Source organism: Ascaphus truei, chromosome 17, assembly GCF_040206685.1.
Source record: "Ascaphus truei isolate aAscTru1 chromosome 17, aAscTru1.hap1, whole genome shotgun sequence".
Classification (NCBI taxonomy): domain Eukaryota; kingdom Metazoa; phylum Chordata; class Amphibia; order Anura; family Ascaphidae; genus Ascaphus; species Ascaphus truei.
Window position 1 is genome coordinate 41,019,870 of NC_134499.1, and position 12,059 is coordinate 41,031,928.

The following is a 12,059-nucleotide window of genomic DNA, read 5'->3' on the forward strand; positions in this document are numbered from 1 at the left end:
CTTATTAATCTAGCTGCACCCATATCAGGGAGGGGCCCTATTCATACTGTATGCGATCAGGCTGTCCTGGCACTAGCTCATGAAGATAGCTTCACTCATTTGGTGGGGCTGAAGTCTTCCCAGGCCAGGGGAGTGAAAGCTTCACATCATGCTGAATAGGGACCACATTCTTTATATTACACATACCAGTTCACCGAGGCTTCAAAACCGAAATGAACAACGCCAGTCCTCAAGTATCCCCATCAGGTCAGGTTTTCAGGATATCCCTGCTTCAGCACAGGTGTCTCAATCAGTGGCTCAGTCTTCCACTGTACCACCTGTGCTGAAGCAGGGATATCCTTAAACCTGACCTGTTGGTGGCCCTTGAGGACTGGAGTTGTCCTCCCCCCCTGCTTTAAAACATATCCTGATTTAGATTTAGGGTGGGTGTTATTGTTCCTGTCTGGTATCTCTGCCTCATCTCATCCCCTTTACTAATGCATCCTGGAAGAGAGGGGACGTGCCTAGACGCTGGCATTGGGGTGGCAATCATTTATACCCGCCTTTGTAAAAGAGCAAGCAGGAATTTTCTTTTAAATGATCAATAATGTATTTACAAATAGCTGTACTGGTCTTTTATTAACCCTTCCACTGCCAGGGAGGCCGTGTTCTAAAGGCCCCAGGCATCTTAACCTGGTACAGATCACACTGCTAGTCGTTCCTCTGTGAGAAGACCATGGTTTAGGTATCTTTTATGTCTCTTCGGGATGTTGCCATTCTGGATTAGTCATTTGTCTCCTGAAAGTATCAGGAAGTCCGCAGTGTTCTATTCCCATGTGTTACTGAGCAGTATTCTGATACCCTACAAGCAGGTCAGTGGGCTGAGGGGTTCTCCAGCGCCGGAAGGCATGTTTGGGCAGCATACTGCTTAGGGAACATGGGCCCTTATGTCTCATTCAAGGGAATAGACAGTAAGGGGTCTTCTGCTGACAGAAGGTGTCTTATAGAGTAGCACTATTTAGTACATACAGCCCTAAATCTCTTCATTTCTCAGAAGAGAATGAAAAACAGGTTTGTTACAATCCCAAATATGCAAACAATTAACCCTTTGAGCGCCAGAGAGGTCGTGGCGCAGGGCAGTCACGTGACCTCAGCAACCATTTTGGAGGAAACGGAAGAGGAGGGATTCTTCTCGGTTTCCTTACTGGTTAGATCACGTCTGTCGCTCGGCCCAGGAGAACGCAGGATGTGGTCAACGTTAAAAAACCCACCCTCCCTGGCATGACATGGGGACCTTATCTTGGGGCGCCCAAAGGGTTAACAGACTACAGAAGTGAAACTTTTAAGGTCCAATCTCACTTTGGTCCCTATTCAGTTTGCTGTAAAGACTTCCCGGACCTGGAGAAAACGTACGCTCCGCTACACAGAATGGGCGCAAATGCTTTAGCAACAGATAATGAGCTGCCACTAAATGATCAAGCCATATAACGCCCTATGTAGCAGGCATACTATAACCCAACATACTGCTTGCACTCGTTTCTATTTAACGGCAATGCATTCCCTTGGATGGAAGTGCGGACATTACCTCTGCATTACCGTACGGAGTCAGGTCCCCGGAGGGAGGATCGTAACTAAGATCCAACAATTACTCCACAGATATAAAGCACTTATTATTATTATTATTACAGCTCAACCCCGTTATAACGCGACCCGTTACAACGAGAATCCGCCTATAACGCGATGTAAGCGTGGCTCCCAATATTCGTATGTATCAATACTTTACAACACGATTATTGGTATCTTAAATACTTTATTGCACAATGCATACATTGTACATTATTTCTAACGCGATCCGCTTATAGCGCGATGTGATTCTTTGGTCCCAAAGTACAGCGTTATAAGGGGGTTGAGCTGTATTATTTTAAAGGCCCCTCCAAAAAATGCTATAATTGCTGTTTTAAAATAGAAAAAAATGCTGGATGATTTTACAATTAAGCACATGATTAGGATGAAAATACTGTATATAGTACAGGTCATTTCTCACAACATAAATATATTTTGAATATGAAGAAATGCCCTCAAAAGTAGTTTTTATAGATTTGTTACCATTTTGAGGATGTTTGTATGTAAGAGTGTAACTTATATTTGGTTAAATATTCATCCAATACCTTGATACAGAATTTGTTGTCAGCAATCATAATAGTCAAAAGTGTAAATACCCAGAAAACGTCATTTGTTAAAAGGAAATCAGCACACTACATCAGGCGCGGCAAACTCCAGTCCTCAAGAGTCACCAACAGGTCAGGTTTTAAGGATATCCCTGCTTCAGCACAGGTGGCTCAGTTGAAGACTGTGCTGAAGCAGGTATATCCTTAACCTGACCTGACCTGACCCCTTGAGGACTGGAGTTGGCCACTCCTGCACTACATGAAATAAGATTGTGTATTTGAAAGCTCTTCCCCAATAATATTTACAGTCGCTGTGACTCCAGAACCACATTGTGGCTCTACTGTGCCTTTAAAAAAATAAATCATGTTGCATGCAGTTGGCTGCACTATACACAGTAATAAATAACAATGCTGCTAGTGGGACATTGTGACTCAGCCATAGGACTAAGAGGAATTGGCCTATTATGTGTTATATTCCCTACGTATAATTTTCAGAAGCCTTTGAATGCAATAATATCCCTTTCAAAGCCCAGGCACCTTCTCCTTCAGCCCTTTGGGTATCTCAAGACGTGGTCAGGGGGTCTGGCATTCCAGGGGCGCCATGGTATAGTGACTGTGTCATACCCATGGCGCGGCGGGCGTGGTCTGTAGTGATGGCAAATGGAAGGCGAGGACTTGTCTTCCATTTCCGGGTCAGGGGGGGCCACAGTCCCCTGGCTGCACTTATCTGGAGGGACCCTGGTGCTGTAGCCCCTCCGACACTCACAGGGTTAAAGCTGCAATCCCCGACGCATTTTGTATTTTTTTAGAAGATGGGGGCCGGGACTTCCCTGAATCACAATATTTTCAGCTCCGGGAAATCCCCGGTACCCAAGATACTGACTGCTAAAGTTACCGAGTTTAAATCTCCCTCCGGGGAACAAAAATGTCTGCCAAAACGCAGGCGAATAGCTTCCAATTGGATGGTCTTTTAACCCATTGTGTGCCGCAAAACACAGCTGTTCCATCATGGTTCCTAGCACCCTGATTGCCGCATGACATAGTAGCTACGTCAGAAAAACAAAATGCTTGTTGTCCTAGGGGAGATCATGTCCTGCAGTGATACGGGATGGAAGGGGGAGAACACGTCCACTTCCATACCGCCATCAGTGACAGAGTGGTCACATGATCGCGAGTGCCGGAGGGGCCGCGGCATTCTAGCACTTAAAGGGTTAAATCCCATACAAGAACAGGTAGTATTGCCAGTAAGTTCTCCGGTAAGGATGTTGGGGGTAGTAAGGGGGGATTGCAGCCCCAAAGCTTAACTTCTCATGTAACAACAACAATTGCTCACACTCAATCATATGACTGTGAAGCACCTAATTACCGTAGCATTGTGTTTCTGTTAATAATTCATATTCTGAACAGTATTTCCAGAAGGACAAGTCATTTCTAAAAGGTTGTTTGTTGTTGTATTAAGTAAAATAAAAGACACACAGACCTGTTTCCTCTATTGTATATAATAGAATCGAAGACGTTTGCTACATTCGGGAAAAATACCTTCTGCTATTTTGTAAACTATGTAACAACCAAGGACACAAGATATTTGCTATTAAACGTAACCCATAGTAAAGTGTCATTACTGCTGGGGGTATTTGTAGTCTTGCCAAGGTGGGAAGCAGGGGGTCTCCGGGGACCCCCTGCTTCCAGAGATACTTACATTGTAAGGCAGTGGGAAATGCTCATTAACCAAATACACTGTGACAAACTAATTAAGAGGAACACTCTCCTAATTGGAGGTGCTACGTACTTATGCCTATGGTGAAACTATTCTAAGCCTACGTGGAAGGCAAACTCAATGCAGGTGAGAAATGCTTTCATTGTGCAGTGAGGAGCTAGGAGTAGTGATACACGCGGCTTATTTTATGTGGCACAGAGAACCCTCTTCAATGTTCACTGACTGGTTTTCTATCCCGGCTAAATATGTAACAATATCCATACAGTCAATCCTTCTATAAAGGATAAACCAGGAGTTACAGGATGTCAGTATTACTGTAAACATGTTCATTCTCCCTCCGATCTAAACGTTTTATCATTTATACCAGTGGAGCTCAACTCCAGTCCTCAAGCCCCCCCAACATGTCGGGGTTTCAGGATATCCCTGCTTCAGCACAGGTGGCTCAATCAGAGGCTCAGTCAAAGACTGCATTACCTGTGCTGAAGCAGGGTTATCTTGAAAACCTGACCTGTTGGGGAGGTCTTGAGGTCTGGAGTTGAGTACCCCTGATTTATATGACTCCCAAGCCATACTAGGTAAATACTGTGGGGGTTATTCATTAAACTGTCATTGGGACACGGAAACTGCTACAGAACTTACTGGGAGGTTCCATGCTATATGCCCCCATCGCATAACCCCCTATAGCTCCGCTCCCCTAAATAAATGTATGGTTTACAGACTTTACTTAAAGAAGTGATAGAAATCAGTGTTAACTCATAACTGTCAAATGTTTACTGACCTATTTATGTCTTTGGCCAAATCATCTAAAGAGCACGTATATCTCTCTCTCCGCCTATGGAGACGTTGTGTGTGCGTTTTCTCATGTGCCATTTGAATATATTTGTTTTCAATCAACATGGAGTCGCATCCATCAAACAGAATGTGGTTTATTTTCTAGGCTTTTTTAAAATAGATATATCTTGAGTATAGAAAAGTTTATCTAATTACGTTTGAAGTGGAGAATTTTGTCATTTTGAAGCTAATGTTAAAAAAATCAGCAAAGTAAGTTCATGTTCGTGTTGTAAAAGGTATCGCTCCCAGTTATTAAAAACGTGTAACTTACCCCACAATACAAGATACTAGCATGTAAATGCTCTATTCCAGGGGCGGACAACTCCAGGCCTCAAGGGCCACAACAGGCCAGGTGCTAAGGATATCCCTGCTTCAGCACAGGTAGCTCGGTCAAAGACTGAGCCACTGATTGAGCCACCTGTGCTGCAGAAGGGATATCCTGAAAACCTGACCTGTTGGTGGCCCTTGAGGACTGGAGTTGGCCACCTCCTGGGCTATTCCCTATAATGTAACCATGATTGATGTTTAAATGGCCATTGAAATGATCGGCTGTTAATAATTCCTAAAGGTTATATCTGTTTATCATTGATACACTCTATGTAATACACCTTTTACAATTTCATAAATAAAGCTTTATTTTGCTCCTTCTCAAGTTGTTGCGTTTTCTTTCACTAATGAGGAAAACGCATGTTTAATTTCTTCACAAAATTGTGAATGTAAATAAATATCATGTACAAGCTACCGTGTTCCTGTCTAAGTACCTAAACCTCATGTTATCAGCAGTTACATCTACCATGGTCCATTTTATGTGTGTGTGATAAAGTATGGATTCAATGGTAGGAAGGCGGCGGGCACCTATGAAGTTGAAGAAAATGATTCTTTATTAAATATACAGCACACATTCCTCCTACGCAGCCCCCGCTGGGACCGCTGTCTGAGCTGGACACCCTCTGCAACTCAATGTGCAGATTTGTCCTACAATGTAACTACAACACACATCACTGCGAGATGCTCCAAGAACTAGATTGGCAATCCCTGAAGTCGAGGCGCAAAGTACATTTTTTTCTTATTTGTCTTCAAATACTTTCTTGGCAAGCTACCCCCAAATCTGAACAAGCTCCTCACCCCTACCACACGCAGGACTTATCACCCGAGATCTGATTCCAAAAGACTGTTCACAGTCCCAAGGTTCAACAAAGAATCCGCCCTTCTCTTACTGTGCACCCCAAAACTGGAACAGTCTACCGGAGACTCTCAAAGCCGCCACAGGTCTAAGTTCCTTCAAGACTTCAACTGTCTCACATTTTAATCTTGTCTGGAACTGTCGCATATGCCCATAACATGTTATAACCTAGTTGCCCCTTAATATGCCCCAAATCATCTTCATCTAATTCCACTAAAGGTTTATTTGCCTGCACATACAGTGTGAGCAGAAAAACCTTTGTCTAATGTTACCTATCAGATCAAACTATTTATAAATTGGCACTCTGCATTTGTGATGCACATTTTGCAATGCCCCTGTGGCTTGCAATACGTGGGGAGAACTGGAAGAACTTTTCAAAGAAGAGTTTATGAACACGCTTACAATATCTGAAAGGGTTTTACCACACACAGTGTCTCACACCATTTCTTGACACCGTAACCAGAATCCAGCTGGTGTGTCAGGCAATAGAGATTGCCTCATCAAACCGGCGAGGAGGTAATAAACTGAATCTGATCAGTAGGCGTGAAGCCTACAGGATCTAAGAGTTGAAAACTCTCTGCTGTTTGAGCTGTTCTTGCCCCCAAATTCCCACTAAGTTAATTAGGCTTTTCGGCTGCAAAATGGTCCAAACTGCTGCTTCGTAGTGTATAGAATGAACCCCTAATATGATTAAAACAATATAATTGGTATGGAGACTCTAAAAGTGAAGAACGAGAGCTTCATGTGCATCCATTTAACATTCGCATCTTGTGTGCTCATACTTATTGATAAAGACGTTTCTCTCGTTTAGTCCTATTTAAAAGGCAATGTCTCAGGCCGGTCCGGTTACAAGTGGTCACTTCATAGGTGACCTGTGCTTGACGAACTTTCTCTGTAAAGAAATCACTGGTGTTTTTATTAACAATTCATTTCCTTTTTCTTCTTCCTGTAACACGCACACAACGTTCACATAGAGATTTAAATTGGTTTATATCTGTGCTCTCTTTCTTCGCTCACAGGTTGTGACACGTCCCGGTGTGAGAACACGTCTGTACCTTTGGGAGATCATTATTTTCACCGCCAGTTCCTAGCCCTTGTTTTTTTTCTTCCAACTGTTTTATGAACACAACTACTGTACCACTGTACCTCTGTAGTACTGTACCTCTGTAGTACTGTACCTCTGTAGTACTGTACCTCTGTAGTACTGTACCACTGTACTACTGTACCTCTGTAGTACTGTACCTCTGTACTACTGTACCTATGTAGTACTGTACCTCTGTAGTACTGTACCTCTGTAGTACTGTACCTCTGTACTACTGTACCACTGTACTACTGTATTTCTGTAGTACTGTACCTCTGTAGTACTGTACCTCTGTAGTACTGTACCTCTGTACTACTGTACCTCTGTACTACTGTACCTCTGTAGTACTGTACCTCTGTAGTACTGTACTACTGTACCTCTGTACTACTGTACCTCTGTAGTACTGTACCTCTGTAGTACTGTACCCCTGTAGTACTGTACCCCTGTACCTCTGTAGTACTATACCTCTGTACCTCTGTAGTACTGTACCTCTGTACTACTGTACCTCTGTACTACTGTACTACTGTACCTCTGTACCTCTGTAGTACTGTACCTCTGTACCTCTGTACCTCTGTAGTACTGTACCTCTTAATAAGCACAGAGGGACATTGACTAAGCGGAGCTATTTTATAAGACATCGTCTAGCCCAGAACTGGCACACTCCAGTCCTCAAGAGCCACCAACAGGTGAGGTTTTAAGGATATCCCTGCTTCAGCACAGGTGACTTGTCTTCGACTGAGCCACCTGTGCTGAAGTAGGGATATCCAGGGAAAACCTGACCTGTTGGTGGCCCTTGAGGACTGGAGTTGGCCGCTCCTGGTTTAGCCCAATTCCTTGAAACTAGAGGCACATTGTTGTGTGTTTTGTCCTTTGTCCGTGTAGCGATGATGAAGCCGTCGGATATCATAAGTAGCGGATATACTTGCATTCAGTGGACCCGGAAAGGAAAACACATTCATATTTACCAAGATGCAAATAAGTTATTTTAACCCTCTGACCCTTGGCAGCGATCACATAATCGTGATGTGCCTCGTGACGCGGAAGGAAAAGAAGTCTCCTGTTTAGATTACATTGATCTCCATGCAACACGGGACGTGATCTCCCCAAGACAATGAGCAAAAAGCCCCCGACCTGCAGTAGCTATACATCTTGGGGTCCCCAGGAATGCACAGCTCATGATAGGGCGCCCAATGGGTTAAGGGCGCTTGAGCCCACCTAAGGAAGCTAAGTACCCGGTGGGACTGCCCTTATAAAACAGCATGTTTTGTCTTGAAACCACAACTTTCCCGATCTCACTCATTTTTGTGTTTGGACGAGGACGTTTGCCCTTTACACGCGGGTTATTGGAAAGGACACCTGGCTTTGCAATGCATTGGGGTTATAACATTAGCCTTTAGGACAGGGGTGCCAAAGTCAGTCCTCAAGGGCCACCAACAGGCAAAGCCACTGATTGAGGCACCAGGGATGAAGTCAGGATATCCACAAAACCTGGCCTGTTGGTAGCCTCTGAGGACTGAGTTTGACACCGTTGCTTTAGGAGGTATCATCAGTAGTCACAGTGTTTTGGTACTGGAGGGTACGAAACACACCCAGGGTAGCGGCATTTTATTATTTTTCAGAAAATATTGCTTATGTCTTTGTAAAATAGAGTCCGAAGAGCCGTGCCCCAGTGTCTGAATAAATGTAGATCAGGTGCAGCACTTTTCTTTAACCCGTTCAGTGAGTATCGAGGCGCGGAAGACGAGCAGGGTTACCACCACTCCGGGTTTTGGTCACGTACAGTGGTGTAAAAAAGAAAGTGCACCCTCTTTGAATTCTATGGTTTTACATATCAGGACATAATAACAATCATCTGTTCCTTAGCAGGTCTAAAAATTAGGTAAATACAACCTCAGATAAACAACAACACGCGACATATTACACCGTGTCATGATTTATTTAACAAAAATAAAGCCAAAATGGAGAAGCCATGTGTGAAAAACTAAGTACTGTACACCCTTACTGCTTCCATAGGAATTTAGATGCTAAGTGCCTCCACTGTGTCCACACGACCCTAATTAGTAGTCATAGTAACTAATAAGATCAGACAAATGGCAATAAGGTCAAAACAACCGTAACAATATTCAATACAAATATATATGAATATATAAAAGAAAAAGGGTTACCAATGAACATGTTATACATCTAAAAGATAATTATAGATAAAAAAAACACATCGGAAACAAGCAAAGGAATATATTATTGAGATGGGCTGTGATAAAACCAGATGAAATAACCACATAGTACTGTATATGGGAGAACAAGAAACGAAGGATGTAGATATGAAACACCTTGATAACACCAGATGAACAGGTGAAAACATTCATAAAACATTCAGTGTACATGCGTGTTATTAATCCAATGGTGGCTGGAAATAGGAAACTGATAATAAAAAAACAATGATGTATATTCTGGTATCAACCAGGAAGGGTGTTAATATATGTGTGAAAAATACATACAAAATGTTGAATATGAATGAAAATATTAATGTGATGTGTAAAATGAATATTGAGCATAAAGTGCTGTGCATTGTAAATGACTTATATGGCCTAAAGAAACAACGTGATAAACAATGTAGCGCTAAAATCAACGCGTTACTGATAATAAGTAAAATGTCAAATTTATGAAAATGTGCGATATAATATAAATGTGATGATAAAAGTGTATTCATGAGTAGGGCTGGGAGAATTATTTGGGCGAGTTTATTACTGCAGCGGATCAGTCAGGTCCTTTGATGAATCTCAAAAAGGGCGATTTGCGGTTTTTAAAAATGATTATTACTAATACAATGCGGATTCCGCGATCCATTGGCAGAATCGCAGAATCCAATCCGTACCACGGACTACTGAATCAGCGGATTGGATCCACAGATCCATCAGCGGATTGCATCCCACAGATCCATCAGCGGATTGCATCCCACAGATCCATCAGCGGATTGGATTCCACAGATCCATCAGCGGATTGGATCCCACAGATCCATCAGCGGATTGGATTCCACAGATCCATCAGCGGATTGGATTCCACAGATCCATCAGCGGATTGGATTCCACAGATCCATCAGCGAATTGGATCCCACAAATCCATCAGCGGATTGGATTCCACAGATCCATCAGCGAATTGGATCCCACAAATCCATCAGCGGATTGGATTCCACAGATCCATCAGCGGATTGGATTCCACAGATCCATCAGCGGATTGGATTCCACAGATCCATCAGCGGATTGGATTCCACAGATCCATCAGCGGATTGGATCCCACAGATCCATCAGCGGATTGGATTCCACAGATCCATCAGCGGATTGGATTCCACAGATCCATCAGCGGATTGCATCCAATGGCGGGTTTTAATGAGTCTGCGCGGATTAAAAATAGCCCAGATCTCTTTGTGGATTTATAAACCAAAATGGATTTTGAGGGGAAAATGCAAGAAAATCCGGGTAACGGATTTGGGCGGATTCGACCCATCTCTATTCATGAGACCAGAGTGCTGTCCCTTGTTAGCTTCTGTGGCTAGAATGAGTGAAACCTACATTTAGAGGGTGCGCTTGTGTCCGAGCATTCGTTCAATTCATTTGGTATCTAAGTAACCTGAAAATCCAAGAGCTTTCTGCCTACACAGAGCACCAAATCTATCCCCCCGCCAGAGGTCAGAGAAGGGGTAACCCACCATTTTCAGGGTCGAGATGTCTCCATTGCAGGGGTGAGCAAAGGTTTGATACTGCGCCCCCCTGTCTGCTCACTTCCCTGATCGACCCCCTCCCTGGTCAGCTCCGGTGTCGTGTGACGTCACATTACCATGGCGACGCGTCGCTGACCAGGTAGGTCAAGCTGCAGAGGCCTCGAGCGGTCCCATTTTAATTTAAATGCCCTGGGGAGAGCGCGGGACCTCTGTAGCCGCCGCACCCCCCCCCCCCCACTTTGCGCACCCCTGCTCTATTGTCTGCCATGTGTAAATGTTTGTGAACCCCAAAAACAGCGCACGGAGAGAATGTATGGTGCATGCGACGTGTCCAAGACCACATCCACAGGTAATCCAATAAAGAACATATTCGGTCCTACAGGCGAGGCGTCCCCTGACTGGAAATGTTTTACTACTAGAATGACTTCCAAATTCACTCTTTGTGAGTAGAAATTAACAAGTGAGACATCTAATTCAACCCAATGTATAATTTCCTGTTCTTGGCAATGAATGATCTGAACGACCAACAACTAAATTGGTGTTCTTAAGTTTGCTAAGTGCTATGAGGTTTTTAACACTATTTAAAAACATCTTTAAAAACATTCCCCTCTCTATCCTTCACTCCTCCTCTCCCTTCTCTCCCTCCACCCCACTCCTCCCCTGCTCCTCTTTCTCTCTTCTCCCCCTCTCCTATCTCTCTCCTGTCCCCTTCTCCTCTCTCCCTTCTCTCCCTCTCCTCTCTCTCTCCTCCCCATCTCTTCTTTTTGTTCCCCCCTCCCCCTCCCTCTGCCACATCCCCCCCTCTCCCCCCCTATCCTCCCTCCGCCCCTCTCTCCCCCCTCCGCCCCTCTATCCCCCTCCTCTATTCCCCTCTCTCCCTCACTCTCTCCCATTCCACCCTCAATCCCCCGCCATCTCTCCCCCCCTCTCTCTCCTCGCCATCTCTCTCCCCCCTCTCTCTCCTCCCCCCTCCCCCTCTCTCTCCTTCCCCTCCCCCCTCTCCTCCCCCTCTCTCTCCTCCTCTCTCCTCCCCCCTCCCCCTCTCACCCCTCCTCCCCCTTCCCCCTCTCACCCCTCCTCCCCCCTCCTCTCTCTCCTCCTCCCCCTCTCTCCTGCCCTCCCCCTCTTTCTCCTCCACCTCCCCTCTCCTCCTCCTCCCCCTCTCCTCCTCCCCCTCTCTCTCCTCCCTCTCTCCTCCTCCTCCCCTCTCTCTCCTCCCCCGTCCCCCCCCCTCTCTCCTCCCCCTCCCCCTCTCTCTCCTCCCCCCTCCCCCTCTCTCTCCTCCCTCTCCCCCCTCTCTCCTCCCTCTCCCCCCCTCTCTCCTCCCTCTCCCCCCTCTCTCTCCTCCCTCTCCCCTCCTCCATCCCTGTCTCTTTCCTCCC

General features: G+C 45.0%; 1 protein-coding gene across 4 annotated transcripts in view; it reads left to right on the forward strand.

Moving 5' to 3' along the window:
* Positions 1-5,334, forward strand: part of PTPDC1 (protein tyrosine phosphatase domain containing 1) — a 73,738-nt gene extending 68,404 nt beyond the window's left edge. For all 4 annotated transcript variants that reach the window (XR_012788649.1, XM_075574925.1, XM_075574924.1 and 1 more), the window contains one exon: positions 1-5,334. This exon is cut by the window's left edge. The gene's annotated coding sequence lies outside the window, so the exon portion shown is untranslated.
* The last annotated feature ends 6,725 nt before the right edge of the window (positions 5,335-12,059 follow it).